The 26,758-nt window shown below is 38.8% G+C and overlaps 1 protein-coding gene across 2 annotated transcripts in view; it reads left to right on the forward strand.

The window, feature by feature from the left end:
* The first annotated feature begins 3,010 nt into the window (after nt 1–3,010).
* LOC140196807 (protein FAM53A-like) overlaps nt 3,011–26,758 on the forward strand; it is a 98,428-nt gene continuing 74,680 nt past the window's right edge. Inside the window, exon 1 of one of the 2 annotated variants that reach the window (XM_072256625.1) lies at nt 3,011–3,099. The gene's annotated coding sequence lies outside the window, so the exon portion shown is untranslated. Of the gene's footprint in view, nt 3,100–3,526; nt 3,676–26,758 lie in introns of those variants that run through there. The other variant, XM_072256626.1, reaches the window with a different exon arrangement.

Raw genomic sequence — 26,758 nt, forward strand, 5'->3', positions numbered from 1 at the left:
AGACTGATTTTGGAGTAGGTTAAAACACCGGGACAACATCTGGGCCAAAGGGCAGTACTGTTCTTTGCTAATATTTTTGAACGTGGCACCAAGTCATAATCCACCAAAACCCCTGCATCATTTATAGGATCAGATAATTTTACCCGCAAAGGTCATCTTAGAAATATTATACGGGAACCTGGATAGGTTGGGAAGGAGCTTGCAGTGTGTCCTGGAATAAGCATCTGCATATTGAAAAAAACATTATAATGAGGCTCTGTTGCTAACTGTGGCAAGACCTTGGCAAGCTTGGAATGTCTCTTCCTTTACAATAATTGTTCTTCACTCCTTCCTGTTTTCCCATAAGTATGGTGGACTCGTGAGCAGCCAGTGGTGAAGATTGTGACTACATTACAAACACTTCATTGATTTGGAATATTATATAAGTGATTTTTTTATGCAGCATATCCTACCTGGAAAACATGAACTATCTTAACGGAAGCAGCAGACTTTCAATTTTTAAATAACCAGCAGCCTAGAAGTTAGTTTATGCTGTGACTAATTTTTGAATGTAAATTGAACTTCAAGACTACAATACACACAGAAGATACCCTTTAGAAAATGGATTTCAGGATAATATGTGGTGATATATGTTCTTTGATAATAAATTTACTTTGAACTTTTACCTCATCACAGACTCTCAACATTGCAAATCAAAAACTACTTGTGGATGTCTTTTAATCCTATTGCAAAAGCAAATTTCTTCTGCTGATTTATTTCTCAAAGAAATTTTCACCAACACCAACCCCACCCTCCCTTCTTCACCCACTTTTATTACCTCTTTACTTATCTTATGAAAATGTCTTTTTCCATTCACTTGTTGCTTCTGAAAAAGGGAGCAAAATTGGATATTTTTCAGTACAGCTATTGATTGAACAATTGTGCATTTCTGGGAACTAATTTTAGTGTTTATTTTAGTATTAACCCCCGTTGTCATGTCTTTTTATTTGTATAGCTGCCAGTTGATTTTACTGGTGGGCCACTTCACTTCCTGCCCCCGTGTTTGTTTTGGCATCATTATTCAGTGGAAACTGCTTAACTTCACATGACTGGAAGGGCAGGCAACTCAAAAATAAAATTTCAGTAAGTGTCACTGGCAAAGTCTGAATTTACTGCCCACCCCGAGAAGGTAGTTAAACTTGCTGCCATCTGTGGATTGCAAATCATTTCTGAAATGAAACAAAAATGCAAAACAATGACAGCATGTGATTTACAGAAGCTGATTGCCATCGAGATTTTGCTGTATGTGTGAGGAATTGAGAATGGAACTGAACACATCACCAGCAAACACTCTGACCTTATGATGCAGACAAGGTCACCGATGAAGCAGCTGAAGAGAGTTGAGCCTAGAATGCTGCATTGCCAAACTATATTTTTGTTCCACATGTGGCTTTTTGCCTTTAAGAGCCTTCATTCCTTTAAATCCTGGCTGCTGACAAGCAGGACATTCCTCCAGGCAGTACCGAAGCCCCTGCAATATTGCAGCTGAGCGCTAAGCTTGCCTAGATGGTGTGACATTATATCTATATGCTGTACCTTGTAAAATACATACAGCGATAAAGGGTATAGATGAGAGGAGCAAGTCTCACCCCAAGTGTAATGCGGATGAGCTATGATAAAAGATTAGGGAGGTTTAAACCTTGTAATCTGTAAAGATGACCTAATTAAAAATATGAAATTGAAAAAAAAGAAAGTAGAAGCAGATGATTTATATTCAAATGAGAGAAGATATGGAGAAAAAAGTGGAAAAAGCTAGCACACTAAACTTATTGTATTTTAGTACCTCAGTCAGATGGCGTTTTAAAACATTGTTGGTAAAGTAACAATCACATGATAATTGACCGGCTAGCTACTTTCCAGTCCTGATGAAGGGTCTTGGCCTGAACTGTTTATCTCCCTCCTGATGCTGCCTGATTTGCTGAGTTCCTCCAGCATTTTGCGCGTTCAAATACATTTGTTTCCTGACTACTATTTATGTAAACCACTATTGTTGCAAATACTTAAAAAAAAACCGCTGGCAGAACTTGGTGCAGTTGTCGTGAATTAATTGTCACAGCGAGAATTCAGGTTCTTCATTTGCGATGGGTTTGACTGTCATCACGCAGCTCCAGCAGATGGCACCACCGACCTATTAGCCAGTCTGTTCCGCGGGGATGATTGGATCGAAACTAGTAATGTATACGTTTAATAAGATGAAAAAAATGCCCAGTGGAAAACATGAATGAAAGAACCCGCGTGAAGTGTTTCACTAATTAAATATGTATTAGGTGCGAAACAATTCTGGAAGAATTGAACTTTGAACAACTATTATAAATAATATTAAATATTTTGGTCTCGATAAATGATATATTTTTATTGAAATTTAAAAAATATTTCTATTACAAAGTATGCTTTGTTCTATTCATAAAATGTGATTATACTAACAGATTATTTCGACGAGCAAACAATCCCTATTTGATTGAAAGTGAAAATATCTTCCAGGGAACATAAAATTATCGTGACTACCTTTTTTGTTTAGGCAAATACAACAGCGCTGTAATTTATATTTTGAAAAAATAAAATGCATGCAATATATACGCGCATTGCTTCAGACTACTCTGTAATGCAGCGCTTCTTTCAAATTCGAATCCACAGGTATAAAGGGGAATAATAAAACAGCGATTCTTTACATTATCAGTGCTTTGTTGGTCCAGGTTATTGACCTGCAGCAGCTCCCACGAGGTTCCATTGTTTATAATCTGGGGTTGGGACAGGGACTGTTCCATTCTACAAAGGGTGAAATGCGAGAGTGTGATCGATTCTTCTCCGCTGCTACTTGAAAGCAATACACCACGCAGGGGATGTATTACAATCTGCATCTATAAAAACAATAGTTGCTCTGGAATTGACATGTGCTTCGAGCGGCATCCTGTCTTGCTGCCACGCACCAGATATTTGCCTTCCGGGGTGGTGGTCTTATGGTAGCTCCCGAGGTGATAAAGGTAGCGGCGCGGAGCTGGCGGCTCAGTCAGTTCTCCCGGCGGCTGGGAGGAGGACGGAGCTGGGACGTTGGGCTAGCCCGTACGTAGCCTTACCTTTCTCCTACTGATCAGTGTGGGTGCTCGTGTCATGGGCAAAAGATAAACGCGGCACGGAGTTTTTTTTATATATAAATGTGAAATTTTTATAATGTAATTCTATTGGGAGTATATGTTAAGGAACAGGTAGGGTTAAAAAGCACAAGATGAATATTCTGGCTGAGAGGAAGGTTGGTTCCCATGGATGTTTCTTTTCATGCGGTGTTATTTGGGGGGGGGTCGGCTGTTGGGGCCTGTGGTGTCTCGGATGCGTAGGGGCTTGTGGGAGTTGTAGTTCTATTTCTACCCTCTTTCTCTTCCCCCCAACCTCCCGGCGGGTGTGAGGGGGATGAGGAAAACAGCAGCTCTCCCGCCCGCTCCGCAGCTGCGCACTGCCGTCACTCGCGCACCAGTTGCTCGTCCGGCTCGGTACTGTACAATTCACCCAGAGGGTTTTATTTTGGGCCCGGGCGGAGTGGGTGAGAGGAGGAAACGGCGCGATTTATGGACAGGCAAAGCCAATCGGACATCCTGGGGAAGCAGCAGTAGCAGCTGCAAGTTGGGCTCAGTTTGCTCCAAGGTATGTGTATCCCCCTTACGCTGTTCCGATGCGCTCTGAAGGTGCACAGAGTTGGAACGCATGCAGCAGCTCAGAGACTGTTCGGTTTTAATACATGAACAATTCTGTCACTTTCCTAGCGCCTCACTTTAGACTCGGTTAAATACAGAAGGTATTTATTAGATTGATTGCAAGATTGTTAATTGGCTGACTAAGTGGGGTTGCTGTCCTTGAAGGGTGCGATGGAATCTGATTGAGATATTTAAAGTCAAGAAGGGTATAGTTTGCTTCGGCAGAGGGTCAAGGGCCAGGGAATATGGGATGGAAATGATTAGCTGGAGAAGCAAAAGTGGCCTGAAAATGTTATATAGTAGATGATGACTGAAGTGTACTGCCGGCTGTAGCAATAAAGACAGATTCAATTGCACTGCTAAAGAAGGAGCTGAGTAAGTATCTAAAGGGAAAGAATTTGTAGTCAGGAGAACAAGGAGGTGCGAGGCAGACAGCTGTATTGTTTTTACAAAGTGCCATTATCGACATTATCTGAATTGTCTCTTTTCATGTGCAACCAGTCTTTGATTCTGAATAGCATTTTTTTTTAAAAAGTTAAGCATGTAGTGTTTGTAAATGGGCAAATTACTTTGGGGGAATAGCTGTGGAAAGATTTGGTTTAATTATAATTTGAGTGTCTTCATGAAATAAAAGATTTGATTCAATGGGTTGCTTGAGTAATTGCCTGCTGTAAATTGCCCGTAGTGGAGTGAGAATGGTGGGAGGAGTTGATGTGAATGTGAAGAGAAGAAAATGGAATCAATGTATGATTAGTGTGGCTTGGTGCTTGATGGTATGATTCTTTGATTTAATTAAGTCTCTACCAGCTTTCCATAGAAAACATCTCTAATTTAGTCTTTCCCCAAAACTGGAATCTAATCTGGGTAACTGCTTGTAAATCACCTTTGCTGCTGCTTCTCCATTGTAATCATATCTTTCCTTTATTATCATGTCCAGAATTGTATGCATGACTCTATGATTTTTCAGCTGCAAAATAACCTTTAATAACCTGCAATTCAGACCCAGTTAATGCACAGTTCTGCCGTTAATATATACTACAGCTGTGCATAGAGGATGTCCATCAGCTAATATAAGAAAGCAGTCTTTAGTTTTTATAGCCCTTTTTTTAAAACAATATCTGCTCTCATGAGGTTCCCCAAAATCTCGTACACTCACTTAATATCCTTTCGGGCGCCATGGTAGTTTCGCAGTTAGTGTAACACAATTACATCTTGGGGCATTTCGGATTTTGGACTTCAATTCTGGCGCCACTCTGTAAGGAGTCTGAGTTCAGAGTTCAAATCTGGCACTGCTTTGTAAGGAGTCTGTACGTCCTCCCTGTGGAATGTGTGGGTTTCCCCTGGGTGCTCCGGTTTCCTCCCGCAGTCCAAAGACCAGTTAATTGCTCATTGTAAATTGTCCAATGGTCAGGTTAGGGTTAATCAGGTTTGGTGGAGGTGGCTGGGGCAGTGTGGCTTGAAAGGCCTACACCATGCTGTATCGCTAAATAAATAAATGTACTTGGACTCATTTTACTGATTGAATATTGGTTTTGAAATCACAGATGTGCCTGGTTTCTATAAATTGCAAATTTCCTTTGCATAATTGCAGTGTGGACAAATGCATCTTCCTCAATGCTCATTAATGTATCCTTAATCCAATGAAATTATTAAATGGTGTTGCTCTTATCTTTATATGTTGATATTCATATTTGTTTTTTGGGGTTGAATTGTGAATTTGCAATTTAAAAGAAATTTTGCAATTTAAAAGAAATCTTCATAAATTTTCAGCTATGTCTGCGTTTTTTTTTGGATTTAGTTGGAAGATAGAATCCTTTGTGATGTATGGCATGCAGTCACATATAGCCGAAAGCTTGAAACAAGTCTTGTTACTGAATAGTTTTAATTAAAGATGTGCTGAGAGGGTGTAGTTAAATTGTACTGTATCCACCCATATGCAAAGTAGGTGTCAATCCTGAAAGAGAACGTTTGTGATTTGTAAATCTATTTGCATTCCATGTGCAATTTTGAGCATGAAGAACTTTTCAAGCTTAAACCTTTATTGATGGTAGTATAGAACTCTATTTTTAAATGTACCATTTGAACAGATATTTTATAGTTATGTAGCTTACAAAATATTTATAAAAGTTGGTGACAAATATTAGTATTTAATTTTGTTATAAGGGAAAATTGAGATGAAGTACATCTCAAATGCAGTTATTTTGTTTTGCATAGAGAAGAATCAGTTCTGTTGAGTGAACCCCAATCTAGCTCAAAATCCTTTGCAAAACAAATTTACCTTGTTGAAAATGATGTAATTCATGGCTTTGGATAGCAAAAAAATAGATTGAGTTAAAAGTTGTTGGAGCATTGACAGATGGAATTTTGTCCTGAGAAGTGTGAGATGAAGCATGTTGGAAAGCTAGTTAGAGGGAAGGCTTACACAGTAAAATATTAGGCACTAAGACATGTTGATGAACGGAGGGACCTTGGAATTCAAGTCCATAATTCTCGAAGTGATAATGCAGTGTGGTGAAGAAGCAAATCAAGTCAAGTTTATTGTCATTTAACTATATACATATATACCATCAAACGAGACCATGTTTCTCCGGACTAGAGAGTAAAGCGCTGTAGTATATATAACGCAACAACTTAGGAAAGGATAAAATCCAATATGAATTATGCATAAATTAAATATTGTAAACTGCAGAACAGATTAACCGACACTTCGAATGCAATGTGGCAGGGAGTTCAGAAGGCGAATGGCCAGATGGGAGAAACTGTTTCCCATCCTGAATATTTTTATGCATTGGAGACTCCTGTCTGATGATAGAAAGTCAGAGGATGTTGGATGGGTGGGATCCTTGATAATACTAAGGGCCTTGCGTATGCAGGGCTCCTGATGAGTGTCCCCGATGGATGGTATGGAGACCCCTATGATCCCCTCTTTCCTTCTGTGGTTCCTGCATGGGATGCCATGTTTCAACTTTACAAAACTCTGGATGTGATTCTGATTGCTACGCAATAGGATGGGGAGGTGGTTGCACTGATTGAGTGCAAATGAGATTTACCAAAATGAAGCGCGTATTGCTTACATACTTCAGTTAAATAAGCAAGGTAGCGAAGGCTACAGACCTAAAGAGGGCAAGTGGGATTGGTGTAGTTGGCTACAGGCATGGTGGACCAAAGGCCCTGCTTTTCAGGTGTACCGTGGCTGATAGAGGAGAAACTGGATAAGCTGAGTTTTCCCGCAAGTGAAGGGGGCTGAGTTGTGACCTGGTAGTGATACATAAAACTATAAAAAGCAAGGAGTATATGGTGAGCGTTTCCCCCATTGTAGGGACATTGAAAGCAAGAGAGTCTAGGTTTTAAAGACAAATGGAAGGTGTTTTAAAAGGGACAAGGGGAGTCAATTTGAATGGTTGATAACCGGAACTTGCTGCTGAAAGAAGTGGAACTGGATGGGACACTTTTGCAGTCACTAAAATGGCAAGGCAGAGAAGGCTACAGATGTAAAAAAGTGAGCAAATGGCATTGGTGCAGATGAGTATGGGCCAAAAGGCCTGTTTCTGTGCTGAACAACTCTATAGCTGTGATTTTCTCTTGGGGAGGCTTCATGATTGGTGATTTAGGAAATCATTTTATAAACGGGTACGAAATTTTGACACAGCCTGTTAAACAAAATAGTTGAAGGGGGTGGGATAGAGGTAGGCTGATTCCTACCTTCAAATGAAAAGCCATTAACAGCACATTGTTTTATTCTGTTTCAGTGTAAAGAATTGGGCTAAAAAGATTTTTTTCCCTCCCCCCAGGGGTCCTGAAATCACCTAACTAAGCTTGTGTCAGGTCTTGTAGAAGGAATGATTGACCCAGAAGAGCACAGTGAAAGGTAGTAAACAAAATGAAACATTAAAGCAGATGTATGAGCTCCGAGGATATCCTTTGATATAAGTTACCATTACAGAGTAGGATGGTGGGCTGCACATAGAATTGAATGTTTAGTTGATAAATATGTATTATAGTGACACTTGCTAATCCCCTCTAATCCATTTCATCTCCAAGCTTTCATAGTGTTTGGTAAGGCCTTGTGTTTCTTTACATGAAATGAAGTGCCACCTGATCTGAATTTGTTATCTAGATCCAGCAGGAAGTTAATTTGGAATTTATTAATTTTGCTGGAGACTGCTTCACTTTCTGTTTTGGGGTAGGTGTTTATATTAGAGACCTCATCAACCTGATTTTGCTGCTCATCTTAGAAGTTTGCGTCAGCTTGTTTGTACAATGTATTTTTTCTGTGACTCTTACATTTGCTTTGGAAATATCCCTGTTGAGATTAATGAAGAAAACAGTGTCACATTTCTAAATTCTGTGATCCTTCAACCAATAGCTCTGTAGTTATAACCTTGACGTGAAGTGAAAGTACAACTCTGAACATTTACAGGGACTGTGTAATTGGGGGAAAACAATGTGTATGGCTTTTGCATGTCACATTTCTGATCATTTGAGTATTCTAGCCTGGGAATATTGTATTCCTTTCAAATGGGAAGCAAGTTCTGGCAGGATGGGCAACTCCTAATCTTACAAAAATGTGCTTGAAGGTGTGTATCATGATAACTTAGCAGCTAAAGCTAATTGCATTACATTTTAGTGGTTTGAGCTTGTGGTTTCAATCATACCAAAACATTGAATTATAAATTTCAGTCATCCTTCCCAAGTGGATAATATGTTAAATAACCTTCAGCACATGGTGGAAGGTTACATTCCTGTAATATATCTACTGGAACAGTAAGTTGGTTGGTAACAGGAATATAATTAGGATTTGCATTGATTCTTAAAGGTGAAAAGATTATGATAATAGTAAACTATGCAATGGGTCAACAAATGATTTAAAAATATAATTAAATGGGTTTCCTGCAAGGACTTTTATGCCATTAATAATGTTATGTAATATTTTGAGCTCTTTTAAAATACTCAGTAAAGCTCAGAGTATCTTTAAGTTTCCATTAGGCAGCATCTTTGTCTTAAAATCCTTAACCAAATCCCTTCCTGGCCTACCTTTGTAATCTCTTTAAACTGTAACCCTTTGACATCTCTGTAGGCCCTTTTCACAGATCCCTCTTTTTTTAACCTCCCCTCCCCCCACTACCAGTTGTCATGCCTTATAGCAGCCAAGCTTTGAATCCACCACCTTAACTTCTAGATCGTTGCAGGTGTTTTGTGAAAACCAACCTCTCGAAGCTTCTGGCTGTGTGCCATGATGCTTCTGTGTGGTTTAGCGTTAAGTTTTCTTGATGTTTCTGGTATATTTTACGTGGTAAAAGATGTGTGTGAGTACTTGCTGGTTGTCATTGCATTGAACAATGGTCTTTTGGCCCTTTGAGCTTAATTCAAGTGAATTCTTGAAAATCTTGAGATACCTGATTAAAGCTATCACAAGTTGCTCTGGTATTGGTTCACCAGATTATAGATAATTTCATACTATGTGGAAGCTATGGTTTAATCTACTTGGTTTTCCTAGTTTCTTCAAGTTCTCTTTCAGCAATCCATTGGTGTTGGTTGCCTTTGGCATTTATCCCAAATTATTTGGCATTGACAGTTTGATATGTACAATTAGTTGGCATTGTTCGTTGACACTGGCTGCAGTCTTTACGGTACCCATTTAAGTGACTTACAAAGAGATTCAAGTACTTGTGTTGGGTGTTTTTGTGTTTGTGCATGTAGACTTTTAAATAGTTATTGTAAGGTTTGAATGAATGTAGTTCAAGTCAGTTTGGAGAACTTTTGACATACGGAGTAACTTATCCATGTATATGGATGCTAATCAAAAGTATGAGCTGTGGCAAATAATGCAGTTGTAGCACCCCTATAGAGGTCATTGTATGTGACAGAAGTGAAAATTCACTAAAATTGTTAAGGAGACCAATGCATACTGTAGTTTTTCGATCAGTGATTTGGTGATTTAGTTAAAATCATATCAGTATGTTTGACAGATTTTTCATTTTACACAAGAGATAGGATGAGGTAATGTGACTTAGAGCCATTCATCTGGCTAATGTGATGTTGACCTCAGTGCTTTCTTGTCCAATACTCAGAATGCTTTACTCCTTTATAGCACAAATACTTGTCAGCCTCATGGACTTAATGATTCAACCTTCAGAAGAGAATTCTAAAAATAATATAACTCAGAAGCTAACACTCTATGCTCTTCTGCCCACTGCATGTAATGTTTAATTAAATTCCTCTTTGTTTCTACCTTAAATGGGCAGCTCCAAATTCTGAAACTGATCCCCGACCATCTCCACATCTGTACTATTAGTTCCCTTCAGACACTTCCTTCATCATGTTTCCATTGTGTGCTAGCATCACCATAGACAACCCCTCTATCCCAGGATTCAACTTTTTTGAGCGTTCTCCAAATTGCCTCTAATACAAGAAAACCTTCAGGAATCTTTGCAATAAGGCCTTAAAGTTCCAGGTTCAGGTAAAACATCGTCTTGATTTTGTCAAAAAGACCAATATTCATTTGTTTCCAATTATTTGCTATTTTTGTGTTAGAGGCTTGCTGCTAGCATGGCTGAGAGATTGGCTGACTGACCCAAGTCAGAGTTGGGGATAAAGGAGTTAAGCATGGCTGGCTGTGAGTATGGAGTTCTGCTGTGGGGTCAGCATTGGGATGAAGTAGTCAATTCGACTCAACATTGGTTTGGAGGGAGAAGCCAGAGAGTGGTAGATGATTCAATCTGATTGGAGACCTGTGACTAGTGGTACTTTTTATTATCTATATTAATAATTTAGATAATGTAAACTGGATCAACAAATTTGCAGATGTGACACCTGAAGATTAGGCAGTGGGTAGTCAAAGGATAGCTATCAAAGTCTGCAAAGTGATCTGGACCAGTTTGGGAAAATAGGCTGAACAATGGCAGACAGAATCTGATCCATACAAGTGTGAGGTATTGCTCTTTAGGAGGACAAACCAGTGTAAGATTTACACAGTGAACAGTAGGACTCTGATGTGTGGTAGAACAAAGGCTCCTGGAAATACAGATTCCTGGAAGTTGTGTAAAACATTGGTGCGTCCTAATCTGAGTATTGTATACATGTCTGGTCATCCTAGTTACAGGAAAGATCAATAGGGTTGAAAGAATACAGAAAAAATTTACAAGGATGTTGCTGGGACTTGAGTATCTAAGTTGTAAGGAAAGGTTGAATAGCTTTGGAATTAATTCCTTGACATGTAGGAGAATGAGGAGATTTTGATAGAGGTATACAAAATTGAGGGGTATAGATGGGGTAAATGTAGGCATCTTCCAGTGAGGTTAGGTGACATTAGAACTTGAGGTCATAGGTTAAGGGTGGATGGTGAAATGTTTGAGGAACATGAGGGGGGATCTTCACAGAGGTTGAGTGTGGGATAAGCTGCCAGTGGAAGTTGCGGATGGGATTTCAACGTTTAAGAGAGGTTTAGATAAGTATATGGATGGGTGGGGAGTGAAAGGCGATGTTCTGGGTGCTTGTCGCAAAGGCAGGGATATATTACTGAGGTTCTTAGGCATAGTTAGACTGCATTTGGAAAATTGAGTGTTTGCACGACGTATAAGGAAAAAGGTGCCATCGCTAGAGAGAGTCCAGAGGAAGGTCATAAGAATGATCCCAGGAATGAAAGATTTAACCCTTGAAGAACACTTAATGTTTCTGGGCCTCTACTGGATGGAGTTCAGGAGAATGGAGATCTCATTGAATCCTGCTGAAGGGTTCTGGCCTGAAACGTTGACTGTACTTTTTCCCAGAGGTGCTGCCTGGCCTGCTGGGTTCCTTCAGCATTTTGTGTGTGTTGCTTGCGTATTGAAACGTCTGGATTGAGTGGACTTGGAGAGGATATTCGTCTTTGGAGTCCAGAATCTGAGTGACAGCCTTGGAGTAAAGGGATGATCCTTTAAAACTGAGATGAGGAGTTTTTCCAGCCCAAGAGTGTTGAATTGACAGAATTCATTGCCACAAAGGGCTAGGCATTGGGTGTATTCAAAACAAATATGTTTTTGATTGGTAAGAGGGTTAAGGGTTAGTTGCAGAAGAATGTGGTTGAAAAAAAATCACATGATTGGTGGAGTATGCTCAATGGGTAGACCTAATTATAGTCCTATATTTTATGGTCTTAACTTCGTTTCCTACATTATGTAGTTGTCCTGTGTCCATGCTGCTGAGTTATTTTCCCAAGTTACTCTGAGGCTACAAGGTGCACAAAAATAGCAGCAAATATCCAAACAAGCCTTTTTTTTAATGCAGGGAGTGGTAGATTACCGGGGTAGAAGCGGAAGCAGGCAGATTGGAGATTGAGGGTTTTAGATTACATCTAAATATGAAGGGATATGGATGAAACACAGGAGGAGGATATGTAGTATAAACTGACAAGATATGCTGTACTGCTGTATATCCTAAATGCTTTCTCTCTTTAATATTGTAGAAAGATGGGTACAGTAACTTACTGGAAATGGTACTGGACCAGTAAGTGTTCCAGTTCTAGGAAAAAGATGAAATTGGACTCAAAATATCTTTAGTCACTCTCTATATGCATAAGGTTGAAGAACTGCCTCTCGTACCCAATTGGCTATGTATAATTTGATTTTGATTCCTTTCAGGCAAGTAGAAATGTGAAATAAAGGGACTATTCCAACCAAAGAACAAATATTTACATATTATTTTTTGTCAGTGATTTTAAGAATAAGATTTTATGCACTGCAATTAAGAAGTTCATTGGGATGTCGTGGCAAGAAAATTATGTACCATTGTGCTTGGTAATTATTCTTTGATTAAAAATACTATGTTTTGTGTTTTAGTACGTATATAATTTGCTCCATTTGTTGCTTACCACTAAAATGTCAGACACAGATGTTTAAACTGAAATCTTATGAAATACGTTTGTGCTATTTGTGTAGGTGTTGCTGCATAATATGCTGAGGAAGCTTAAATGGAAAGTTTTGTGAATCTTGATGTTTGAATACTTTTAAAGGCAATTACTTTAAGAATCTATAAGGAGGCAATGACGCAGTAATGCTGTAGCCTCAATGCTGCAGGGACCCAGATTTAATTCACCCTTGGGTGCTGTCTGTGTGCAGTTTGCACCTTCTCCCTTTGACCTTGGGTGTTTCAGTTGTCTTCCGCTTCCCAAAGATGTTTTGATAGGGTAATTGGCTATTGTAAATTACCACCATGGATAAAAGGGAGAAAGAAATTGCAGGGACATAAGGAGAGGGGGAATTGGAAGCATGTTCTCTTGGGAGCCAAAATGAAGCTAATGAGCGGAATAGTCTTCTTCAGAGTCATAATAAATAAGGAATGTTTGTATTCTTTGTTTACCTTTTTTCTCCAAGACTCTTGCAATTAAATACTATTCGCTTGGGAGCTTTCTATCTCTCTGTAAGGGTAAAGGATTTTGTGTAATGTCCCATCCATCAGATTGGTGACTAAATGTTTGCTCTCAAGTAGGACTTGAACCAGTAATCTATTAACTTTCAGGAGTGAAAGTGGTATCACCGGTCTGTTATATTTTTGCATAATTATCCCTGTGCTTTAGCTCTGAAATTTTTGTATTTTTGTGCTAGCGTCTCTATTACTATTTCCTGAACATGGTCTCTAGCCTCTCCCTATGTTACCTTATCGTAACATTACCTTCTCTTGCTTTCCTCCACATTGTTTGTGCTCTCTGGAACACTTGTCTCTTTTTATCCCTTATTTTCGTCATTGCTTTTCTGCTTTTTCATTTGCTCTTCAATCCTCTGCTGCCAGGCACATTCTTTGTCAGTGGGAAATTGGCCATTGGCTTTTGTTGTATTTATAGTATCTAAGGTATGATTTTTGGTTCATTAGTATCCCCAGCTTTCTTTACTTTTGAAACTCGTGCTGTAAATCAGTGTTTTTCTATCCCTTTACCCCTACCTCTGTTTCATAAAACATAATCTTTTATAACCACCTGCCTGGATGCTTTTTTGTACAGCACATTGTCATTTTATGGCCTTCAGTGAACTTAATTGGTTTCTTTTACTATGGCAAAGGTGTTATTTAACTGCAAAGGTCCCAAGGTGCATTTGAAAGTAGAGCTGGTCATCCTGTTTCCCTCAATGTTTCCCTCAATGAAAGTCTCCAAGTCATTTTCACGTGGCTTTGGTAGGACCTTGCTATATAAAATTGAGTGTCAAGTTTCCTTCATTGCGAGTTACATTTCCATTGGTATTTCTTAGCTACAAAATATTTTGCTCCATCTTGAATTTGTGGGTGAAGCCACATAAATACAAAAGATTTTCTTGTATACTTGCATAGATATTGCAGTTCAGCAACCTGAAGGTTATTTTCAAATTTTCATTTTGACCGAAATTTCTATTCATCAATGTTTTCTTAGGAAATATTGAGGCATTAACAAAGACTGTGTTTAATTTCTGTCTGAATTTTTAAGATGTGGTCTGGGGAAATGTTTCCTTTTAAAACTGAGCATGCCTCAGCTTGTGGGTTGGAAAATGTGGGTTTAAACTCCACTTCAATACACTGCCCAAGGTGACAAACAAGCACTAGAGTGATATGCGTTGAACTTCTTATTTTTGAAATTAAATTATGGTCCAGTTTTTTTTGTTCAGGTCAGGATAAAAGATCATTTTTGGGGGAAAAAAAATCCTTGTATTGTAATAGTCATTCTTTGACCAGCATCACCAAATTTGTTAATGGGTTGACTACCTGGTAATTTGCACATGCTTAAAAATAGTTACATGCTGCACTTAACTATTTTGGGGCATCCAGAAGATATGAATCATGATTTGTAAAGGTATATTTTTTTCTTGGTTTTTGATATATCTGGATAAATTAGTTATTAATGGTATACTAAGCAGTGGAAAGGAAAAAAGGAAAGTAAACTCTAAGATTGTGCATCCCTGGTCATAAGGGCCTGAAGTGCTTTACTAAGCCAGTAACGGTCATTGTCTAATGTTAGAAGGAGAGTACTCTTATGTGAGATTTTAGAGCATGGCTACTGTGAAACTTTCACACCATCCTAACTTTGAAACTCCTCATTCCTTCATTATCAGTCCCAAATCCTGGCACTCCTTGACAACACTAAGTACATTCACTTGATCAATATTTCCATTAGGAATGGCTATTCTAAGAAAATAGGGATGGATGAAGTTAAGGATGTGTTGAATTGGCAAATTTATCACACCTTTGGATAACTGTGCACAAGGTAGTTTCTGAAGTTTATCTGGATTCCAAGCATTCAATTGATAAGTTATTGGCAACATCACATTATAAATGTGCATTTATGTTTAATTATTCCTCTAAATTTGTTTATATAATTTAAAAAATGTGCACAAATATGAAACCGCTATATTTTCTATCAGCTTTATATAAGACTTTTCCAGCATCAAGCCGATAATTTCAAATGACTTGTGAAAAGCAAATTGAATTTTGTCATTGTATGGAAAATAGTTATTGATTCTATTTATGGGATGCAGACATTATTGACAGGATCTGCATGACCTATACATTATTGGCCTTCAGAAGTAGGAGGTTGATCAAGTGAATGTACTCAAAGTGTTGTCAAGGAGTGCCAGGATTTGAGACTGATAATGAAGGAATGAGGAGTTTCAAAGTTAGGATGGTGTGAAAGTTGAAGATACTCAATTTCCCTGAGTATTAGCACTAATATATTAGGAGCTATGAAAATATATGCAATATTTTTCAAATTACTAACCAATATGTACTGCATCACATTTTGTTTCTCTTTATTCAATAGCTCTGCAGTGAATTACAAATTAATAGTTGGATGTTACTTCATAATCAGCTATATAACATTATTTCTTTTAGAACTTGTTTGGCAAGATGATTTAATTTTTATTTTGGTCACATGTATACAAGCGTTTGTATATATACACCAAGTGATTGATCAGTAACTCATTGCCAAGAAATAAAATAGCTTGGAGATAGCTTAAACACTTTTTCCAATATAGCGTGGTAAAGAAGACAACTGGCATACTCGCCTTCATTGGGGCATTGATTAGAAGAGTCATTAAGTTATGTTGCAGCTGAATAAAACTGCTACGTTTTAGTCATCGCATTACAAGAAGGGTGTGGGGTTTATGGAGAGGTGCAAAGGAGGCCTAGGATGCTGCCTAGATTAGAGTATTAGTTGTAAGGAGAGGCTGGACATAATTGAAATTGTTTTTTTTCTTGAGTCTAGGTCATTGGAGGCTGAGGGAAGATCTGCTTGAAGTTTATAAAATTTTGAGAGGCGTAGATAGACTAGATAGTCTCTTTCCAAGTACCAAGTGGTGAGTGCCTGAAATGGATGTATCACTGTGGTGTATAAGATCAATTTAGACAGACACATGAAGAGAAAGGGAACATGGGTATAGTCATAGTCATACTTTATTGATCCCGGGGGAAATTGGTTTTCGTTACAGTTGCACCATAAATAATAGTAATAGAACCATAAATAGTTAAATAGTAATATGCAAATTATGCCAGTAAATTATGAAATAAGTCCAGGACCAGCCTATTTGCTCAGGGTGTCTGACCCTCCAAGGGAGAAGTTGTAAAGTTTGATGGCCACAGGCAGGAATGACTTCCTGTGACGCTCTGTGTTGCATCTCGGTGGAATGAGTCTCTGGCTGAATATACTCCTGTGCCAACCCAGTACATAATGTAGTGGATGGGAGACATTGACCAAGATGGCATGCAACTTAGACAGCATCCTCTTTTCAGACACCACCGTGAGAGAGTCCGGTTCTATCTCCACAGCATCACTGGCCTTATGAATGAGTTTGTTGATTCTGTTGGTGTCTGCTACCCTCAGCCTGCTGCCCCAGCACACAACAGCAAACATGATCGCACTGGCCATCACAGACTCGTAGAACATCCTCAGCATCGTCCGGCAGATGTTAAAGGACCTCAGTCTCCTCAGGAAATAGAGACGGCTCTGACCCTTTTTGTAGACGGCCTCAGTGTTCTTTGACCAGTCCAGTTTATTGTCAATTCATATTTCCAGGTATTTGTAATCCTTTGTAATGGATCATATAGAGGAAAATGGGGACGGTTTCATCTGACATGGTGCTCAAAGGGCAGTTTCATGTGTACTAAGTGTCCTGGCATATAGTTAATACAATGAAGAATAAATAAAACGTATCTTTTGTGAGGTTAAACTGCATGGTTGATATTTCTTGAGGTACCCATGGTGCAGAATTTCATAGCAAAACAAAAGTTAAATATTTTTTTCCAAGCATTATAAAATGAAATTATTACTGAACTTTTTCAACATTTTTGTCAGCTTTATAGAAGATTGAAATAGTTGTTTTTGCATTAGTTTTTTTTCTGGCTTCAATTTTCATTAAAATCTCTGCATTATCTTGTGATTGGATAGGTTGTTCTAAGGTGATCAGTTGTTTTATTGTTTGGCATCTCCAGTTCATTGTGCAAATGAAGGACAGGTGCTAATTTGGTTGCATCTTGGATAAAATAGAAACAATTTTTCCCATGATCAAGAGAAAATTCAGAAGATAATTAAGTGAAGAAAAACCGTCAACTTGAAACACTGCATTTGTTTCTATTTCCATAGATGTTGCCTGATGAAATTAGTATTTCCAGTGATTTCATGATATCTCCCCCCCCCCCCTCCACCGATTTCCTTTGAGCCAGGTTATAATTGTCAGAAATCTGAATACTATGATCACTGTGGGATGAGTAGAGAGTATTGAAAAGAAAATTAGTAGAGAAAGATGAGTGTTATCTGATAATACCATAAGGCATAGGAACAGAATCAGGCCATTCGGCCCATCAAGTCTGATCCACCATTCCATCGCGTCTGATTTATTTTCTTTGAAAATTGTGAAAATATTGGTCATTGTATCTTGTTTAGCAGCTATATCTATTGAGGTGTTAATAATCTTGATCTGAGTATACATTTGTGTTTTTTCTATTTAAAAATGTGAAGTACAGGCCTATTGACTTTATTTTATACACTTTAATTTAGATCTCTTATTTTAACTGAAAGAGATTGGTTTCTTTTTGAATAGGGGCAATTACACATCAGGAAGCTTCAGTTTTGGCAAAACTTTACAAAAGTATACATTTGGATTTAAGAATTATTGAATTGAAAACACAAACCTGAGTAATTTTCCATTAGACCTGATATATCCAGGCGCAATCTGGGAGTTTCATGAAAACCTATTTGTGCACTTGGGCTTTTTTAGTGGAAGATCCTTCTGAAGATGTCTAGTCATAATTCCCAAGCTATTTCTTAATGAACTGAGTGAATTTGACAATATGTTGTATGAATGAGTCTGAAGTATTTGCTTTCACAGCCTTTTCTTTTTTGAAACTGAGCTGTGACAAGCCATTTGAATCCCATTTCCTATTAATATCTCCAAATATGGAAAAATAGATGGAAAATTGTGGATTTCCATGATGGCTGAAAAGTACTTGGTTAGTACTTAAGATCAAATGATCTTAAAACGTTGATCTTAAATGACTCAAAACGTTGACTGTTTATTCATTTCCATTGATGCTTCCCGACCTGAGTTCCTCCAGCACTTTTTGTGTTGCTCAAGGTAGATGAACAATTTCCAGTGCAGCCTACTAAATACTTAATTCACCTTGAGTTTTTCTTTGGTCTGTAATTCCTTTTCAGTTCATGTAAGATTGTGTTTTTTTGTCATGTCATTCTGACCATTGGAAACCAATCATTATCCAAGGTTTTCTTTGAGTCTGAGGCTTCCTCAAGTTCCAGTGGCAAAAATATTATACTTGTCTCATTCTTAGGTCCTTGATGATCAAGTGAGCATGCTTATTTTACATAATGCACAAATTAGGACAGAGTACATGAATGATCAGCTAATTCATTTTTTATTTAACAACCTTTATATGACTGGATGCATTGCTTGGCATTCTGATTCCCACAGGAGTTCTTCCTCTAAGCCCAAGATGACACTTAATTTTTGGAAGCTACCTTGTTGTGTTTTTGATTGTATTCTTAGTTTGTCATGTCTTCATTAACTTGTTTGCAATTTTCATGTTTCAACATGTAAGCTAACTGTGGAAATTACTTCCTGTCCTTCATCTGTTATCTCCTGAGCTTTTTTACTGACTGTTCATCTCCATCCATTACAATTGATTTCTGTAGTGAATAGTTTTATACAATAGACATGTGCCACCTTAAAAGTGAAATACCTCAGTTTTCATTTACAAACTTTAGTTAAGAAGGCAGCTTTAGTTTGGCCCATACTTTTATTTGCAGAGGTGAATTAGTATTGGAACAGTGTACATTTCATTACTTTATATTGTTTTGTAAAGGTTCCATCAATTTGCTACCACTTTATTTCATAATTGTTTTCCTCTCATCTGACACGTTTTTCAACAGGCACTTGCAAGCAATAGGTTTAAGTCCTGCTTACAATTGCTTGCCTTGAACATGAGTTCATTGGGGTGGATTTGGTCACTTTGAATGATCAAGTATGAATTCAATGCACATTTTAATTTGTTGAATGTGGATTTGGTTGGCTGCAGTTGTTTATTGCCTATTGTAAGTTGTGCATGGGGGTTGGTTATTTTAGAAGGCAGTTAAGAATTGTTTGTTAGTGTTAGAATTAAAAAGATAGATTGGATAGGCAGGGTGTTGAGAGTTCGGTGCAGTTGGATTGCTCTGGGTGCCAAGATGATTTGACGACGTCGAGAACAGCCTTTTTGGCAGTGAAATCCAGACCCAGAATGATTTATCGTGTTAGGGCCCGGGTTCTGCTGCGAGGTCTGGACAATTTATACACCAGTCCAGATAGTCTGGAGGCTCCTCTCTCTGATGCTAAGGCTGTGAGACTGCCCCCAGCTGCTGTGCTTTGTGCCTGCAAACTTTGTGGCGATTTGCCCCACTAATTTGATACACTGAATACTGAGGCTTTGGGCCTAGTCCGAGATTCTCTGGGGATTTGGAATTAAGGACTCAATTTGGCTCAATGCTGTTGTTGCTTGCTTCTATTGTTAGCATGATTTATTTTGTTTTGTTCCTCTTTGTGGGTAATGGGGGTTGGTCTTATTTTTTAGTTGGGTTCTTTTGGGTTCCTTGCTTTGCGACTGCCTGTAAGCAAACAAATCTCAAGGTTGTATAATTTATACATGCTTCGATAAATGTACCTTGAATCTTTGAAAAAGCATCTAGGCTGAAATAAGACAATCAATTTTGTTTCCTGAAGATACATAGTGCACCATTTCAGTTGTTATAAGCCTTGTTCAAACTTTTGATGGCATTTTGAATTTGTGATTCCAGCTGTTTTGTTCATAAATCAGCAAAGATTCAAAGTACGTTTATTGTCCAAGTATGTATGCAGTATACAACCCTGAGATTCGTCTTCCCACAGACAGCCACAAAACAAACACCAAAAAACCTGTTCAAAGAAAACATCAAGCAGCCAGTGTGCAAAAAAATTGTGCAAGTGACCAAAAAACGAGCGAATAACACAGAATACAAGCATCAAACCAGAGTCCTGAAACAGTAGTAATGTTCAGTCTAGTTCAGTTCAGATCAATTGAGCGCTGTTGTTCATTGACTGCAGGCCACAGAGCTTATTTGCCCCGATTACAGTCGGCCCTCCTTATCCGCGAGTTCCACATGCGCGAATTCAACCAACCGCGAGTCGAGAAAACCTGGAGGTGCTCTTCCAGCACTTGTTGTTCGAGCATATACAGACTTTTTTTCTTGTCATTATTCCCTAAGCAATACAGTATAACAAATATTTACATAGCATTTACATTGTATTAGGTATTATAAGTAATCTAGAGGTGACTTAAAGTATACGGGAGGATGTGCATAGGTTATCATGGATCGGGATTGAAAAAAACCGTAAGTTCTCTTACTAAGTCAGACAGAACAGGTACGTCTGGTATTATTTAGCATCAGTTAGTCAAACGTTTGTCTTAGTATATAGTATATATTCGAGCTTTCTATGCATATAGAACACTTATGTATTTTTCAGCGCCGGGCAATTCAGTGACAGACTGCTGCCGAGCGCGCTCTCCATCCGTGCCGGGTTGATGTGGAGGATCAAAAACCCAAAACCCAGTAATTAAACCACTGCGTTGCTTAGTAATAATTGTAGCTTTCATCGGGGCAGGGCCTTTCTCACTTTATCCTTTAAAATTGTTCCGATCGATGACCGACTGTAGCCTAATGCTTTTCCAATGACCGATGGCGTTTCACCTCTTTCCGATTGCTTTATTATTTCCACTTTATTTTCAATCGTGATCGTGATTATTTTTGTGAACAGAAACACAGTGGATTCAGAGCTCCGCCGCCAGGTCCTAATGTCCATCGTGTTGAGACAGGTTAAATAAGGTCTGGGGTTCCGCTGAGTCCTAAGGTCCACCACATTAAGACAGGTTGAATAAGGGACTTGAGCATCTGCGTTTTTTGGTATCCGCGAGGAGTCCCGGAACCAATCCCTCGCGGATAAGGAGGGCCGACTGTAGCAATAAAAAAAAGGAGTAACCAAAATACACACAACACGAATTACAGCATCCTCTAAAAACAAATCCAGTCCCCAAACTGCATCGATCAGACCTTGCCTAAGACCCAAGACTCTGTCACCTTTCTCCAGCAGTGGAGAGGGAGACTGACCAAACGCAGGCAGACAACCCTGAACACCTTTTTGCCTTCTGCTCTTTTCCTCTTTGCTTTCAGTCATGCTTGATGCTTAGAGCGACGGGAAATGAAATCAATCATGGGCTCACACCCCGTCCCCAGGCTGCTTGGCCTCCAGGCTATACACCCTGCTCGAAACCTCACCGAACTCCCTCTGAGACGGCAAAGTACCTGATTGCTCAATCGGCCCAAAGGCACATCATCAAAGTGTAAATGACAGGTTCACAGGTGGTGTGATTTGAGCTGCATTTTATAATTTTAACTTTGTAATCTAAAATATTAGTTGAGTAGCATGACCACTGTGTAAGAAGTGATTGAAATGTTTTAGTCTGTACTTTCCTGACTGGTCTTGTAGGCTAATGCACTTCATCTACTGATTGGGCCACTTTGTTGCTAATGTTGTCCTTTGGGATTGATCCAACCACAACCCTCCCTGCGCAGACACGCATTCTCTTTCTGCGATTCTTGGAACTTCCCATGATTTCATTTGTTATATTGCATTTTCATGCTGTAAGATGTCTTCAAAATTAGTCTTGAATTCTAATACAGAAAAGGATCTTCGTCATTGTGGGCTGTTGGGTACATATCATGAATATATGGAATTTAACGTTCTTGTGTTCTGGCTATATCTGAAGCTGTTCTGGCGTTCCTGTGTTCTGGCTATATCTATATCAACAGATGTAAGCAATTCATTTAAGCTTTATTCAGTGGGGCACATTGCTGTGCAGAGAGATAGATTCCCTTTTTGGCCAAAATGCGACTTCAGATCCACAACAACATTGTTAACTTAATCCTTCTAGGCTGGCCTTGTAGGTCTTTCAGTTTTATAAAATCAGCTTTATTTTATATTTTTAAAAAATGTAGTTATTGACCGAGGTACCTAACGTGGACATAGCTGAGTGTCTCAACCTACTTGACTTTACAAAGTTGTCCTCTCAGGTATCTGGGGGTCATTGTCTTTGTGAGGAAAGCAATTCCACAGAATAGTTGGTGAATGGTCTGATTTTGTCATCTTTCCTTGGCCTTAATGATAGGAGGATCCTTATCATGAGTGCCTAAGGATTACCATTCACAACTGATTTCATATAGGACATCCAGTTGGATGATCCATCTTCCCGTTCAGACCATCACAGAAGTCAGGTGTCAGCCAGTTCACATCAATCCACATCTTGTAAAGGAATAGCTAAGAATACAGTGATGTACAAAACTCAATCCAGAATTAACAGGATCTTTACATAGCCAAGCTGCTCTAGTATTGTTACGACATTGTCAGTACCCACGTGTTCAGGTATGGTACATCTGAACACAAAAGGTGCATCATATTCAATCCTGCTAAATACTGTTCTGTCTTATCTTAACTATAAATTGTCATCAATTGGCACTTAAACACTGATGGTCTTTTTACCAATGTTCATTGTTTCTTGCCAGGGCAACTTTAGTCTTGATCTCATTAGACTTATGGGCTAAAAGAGTGTAAATTCCAGATGCGAGTGGGAGTAATTGCCCTTCATATGAAACACCAATTGACTTAATGAGGCATCCTTAAATGTAGCTGAAACAGAAAATGGTAAACTTTCTTACATAGTCAGAAGTAGGGTATGTTTGTACAATGTTCACTTTCAATCAGTTCCTCAGCAAAGCTAGTCAGTTCCTGCTGTACTGTAAACCTGGACAAGGTGAAAATGTGGGATAAGTAGCCAGGAAAATAAGTGCCAGGCAGTGACCATCTCTACAAGAAGAATCTCAGAGGAATTTTACCATATCAGTCCACGTCAAGGTGCTGGTAGTTACTGTTAACCAGTTCAGTTGCATGAGCCACATGTAAGAGTAGGCAGAAGCTCAGTATCCTGTAGTAAGTAAGATGCTTCATGACACCGAATTGTCTTTATGCTATTTATAAACCTTAAAGAAAGGACTGATGAATGTAAGACCAGTTGCAGTCAACAAACTTAATACCATTCCTTAAACTTCTACTCACCCTATGACTGGTGGTTTCACTGTTTTCGGAATGCTCTGCATCTCTGAAACCCATGAGGTCTACGTGAAAAAGGGCAAGGCTAGCAATTGTGCAATTTATAGATTTCCCCCAAGTGACTACAATTCTTTATTGCTGATTGTAAATCTTTGAATTCCCTATCACTGTGGGAATTTGGAACTCCTGCATCTGAGGGACTTGCCATGTTTCAAGTGGCAGCCTGTCACCACCTTCTCAAAGGCATTAAGGTTGGAATATAAATTCTGGCCTAGCAAGTATCATGTAAATGAAGTGAATAGGCTCATAACATTGCAGTGGTGACCCAGCTAGTAATATAACTGTAATTGGAGCTGAGTTAGATTTTGTAGTCCAAGGTGTGTTATAGCTTCAGCATATGGAGATTTCAAATTTCACATAAAATTTGCAAAAATAGATTAAATTTGCAATTGTTTTTGAATTTCTGATTTGTAGTACAGGTCGACCTTCACTAATCCAACTACCTGTAATCTGGTTCCTTCGATAATCCAGCACTGATAATGCTTAATGTGATCCTTCTGTAATTTGAGATTTTCACTACTGCTCAGGTCCCAATGTTGCCGGATTAGTGAAGGTTGACCTGTAATTGTATCTTTACCCTCCAAATCTTTCTTAGTTATTTCATAAGGAATTACTGTAGGCTTGTTGGGTCTTTTTATCTGTATGAATAATTAATATTTACAATAGATAGTTTATTCATTTCTGTATTTTTTGCATTATCAGCTTAATGCTCTTATTTGAGTACTTTAAGCATTAATTTGGTGCACACATTTGATAAAATTGTGGTTTGTGGCTTGAAATTGCACAAGTATGTGAGATGAGGCTGCCTCAGCTTTTCATGGTTGATGTTGAGAGCAAGTGTAATGTAAAACAATGAGTTCAGTCCAAACTGAGTCAAAATCATGCAGTGCAAGAAGAGGTCTATGGAGTCAATCGTTCTTTGAAAGAGCTATCTATACTACTTATACTTTGTTAAGCCGTGTTTCTTCCCTGTTCAGGTTGTTTTTTGGAAGAACTTTCACCTCTCTGCATTTTGAAGATTTTCCCTACAGAAATACAATCATGAAGCACTAATTTTCCAAGATGCAGTTTTTATTCTGTCTCTTTTATGCTCTGATTATACAGTGAGAAATCAATTACTGAGCAATAAATTTGCTTCAGAATGTGTCAGGCTTGGCAATGATGTACAAGGTCAGTTCTCCAATTTTGCACTGATTGTGGGTGTTTGCGACATTGTGGATTTACGCCTGGTAGTGATTATCTTAAATATCATTCATGAAATGTTAAAAAGATTGATTTTTGTTCATGTTGAATGAACTAATAAATTTATTTAATTGCATAAATGCTAATGCTAAATATTGATTTGTTGTCTTTAACAATAAAAGAATCTTAAACTGGGGGATAATCATAATGCAGTAGTTTATACTTGGAAGAAGATGCTAACAAATAGTAATTGACATTGCATTTCTTGAAACTGCAATTACCCCAATCTTTATTGTAAATATAATACCTTAAGAGGATGTGTACGTGAATTATATTCTCACTTTTTTATGTAACTACCATAATTAGGCTATTTTAAAGCAGCATTTGCTAGCACTTTTTTTTTAAAATAAAAAAAGAAGTGTTACTCTAAATATACAGTTGCTTTGCTATTTCAGAGCTTATTCCAAAGTGCCTACTATGGTAATCTCATGAAGGTTTTCAGATCAGTCTGGGAATCGGATCAAATTCTTTTGATGCTGGTGCATTTAATAACTAAACTTGTCATTAAATGCAGACTAAATCTAGGAATTCCATATAAATTCTTTTCAGGAAAGTTAGCCGCTTTCCAAATGTGCTGTAACTTTTTTAGTATGACTATATTGCATGTCATGTCTGTGGATCTATTGCCAAGTTATTTCAGCTTTTAATAACTTGCTTTTATTCTGAAACTGCTTTGGGGTGGTATACATGCAATAAAAAAAACTTCTGGTTCCTTTTAAACAATGCACATAAATTACTGGAGCATCTCAGCAGGCTAGGTGGCATCCATGGAAAAGAGTACAGGAATGTTTTGGGACGAGACCCTTCATCAGGACTGGAGAAAAAATGATGGGTCAAAGTAATTTGAAACTGGGAGGGAAGGGGTGAAGTAAAAAGCTGGCAAGTTGATTGGTGAAAGAGATACAAGGCTGGAGAAGGGGGAATCTGATAGAGGACAGAGGGCCATGGAAGAAAGAAAAGGGAGAGGATCACTAGAGGGAGTTTATGGGCAGGTAAGGAGATAAGGTGAATGGGGAATGGCAAAGGAGAAAGGGGAGGGGGGACCATTACTGGAAATTTGAGAAAGCAGTGTTTGTGCCATCAAGTTGGAGGCGGCCCAGATGGAAGAAAAGGTGTTGCTCCTCCAACCTGACTGTGACCTCATCGACAGTAGAGGAGACCATGGACTGACAGGTTGGAATGAGAAGTGGAATTAAAATGGGTGCCTGCTGGGACATCCCACTTTTTCTGACGTACAAAGTGTAGGTACTCAGTGAACTGGTCTCCCCATCTGCATCGGGTGTCACTGACATAAAGGAAGCCATACTGGGAGCACCAGATACAGTAGATCAGCGGTCCCCAACCACTGGGCCGCAAAGCATGTGCTACCGGGCTGCGAGGAAATGATATGAGTCAGCTGCACCTTTCCTCATTCCCTGTCACACACTGTTGAACTTGAACATAGGGTTGCCAACTGTCCTGTATTTGCCAGGACATCCTGTACATTGGGCTAAATTGGTCTGTCCCATACGGGACCGCCCTTGTCCTGTATTCTCCCTCTCCACGGTAGAGTGTTCCTATGAAACCTTTCATGCCGAAATGGCGTAAAGCGAAGAAGCAATTACCATTAATTTATATGGGAAAAATTTTTGAGCGTTCCCAGACCCAAAAAATAACCTACCAAATAACACAAAACCTAAAATAATTCTAACATACAGTAAAAGCATTAATGATACGATAAATACATAGCCTATATAAAGTAGAAATAATGTATGTACAGTGTAGTTGGGAAGATTAAGCCAAAACCGATTTGTGGGGGAAAAAATCGGCACGTGTGCACATGCATGACTTTTGCATATGTGACATGCGCACGTCACATATGCGAACGTCACGCATGTGCACACAGGAACCCACGCAAGGCTTCATGGTCATGGTAGTCTTTCTCGGGGTAAACACAAGTGTGTCGTCAACACACACAAAAGATGCTGGTGAACACAGCAGGCCAGGCAGCATCTGTAGGAAGAGGTACAGTTGACATTTCGGGTCGGGACCCTTCGTCAGGATTTGACTGCTACTTTTGTCCCTTATTTGGGAGTGAGAAAGTTGGCAACCCTAACTATAAAGACATGTTGAGGT

Source organism: Mobula birostris, chromosome 4 (genome assembly GCF_030028105.1).
Source record: "Mobula birostris isolate sMobBir1 chromosome 4, sMobBir1.hap1, whole genome shotgun sequence".
Taxonomy (NCBI): domain Eukaryota; kingdom Metazoa; phylum Chordata; class Chondrichthyes; order Myliobatiformes; family Myliobatidae; genus Mobula; species Mobula birostris.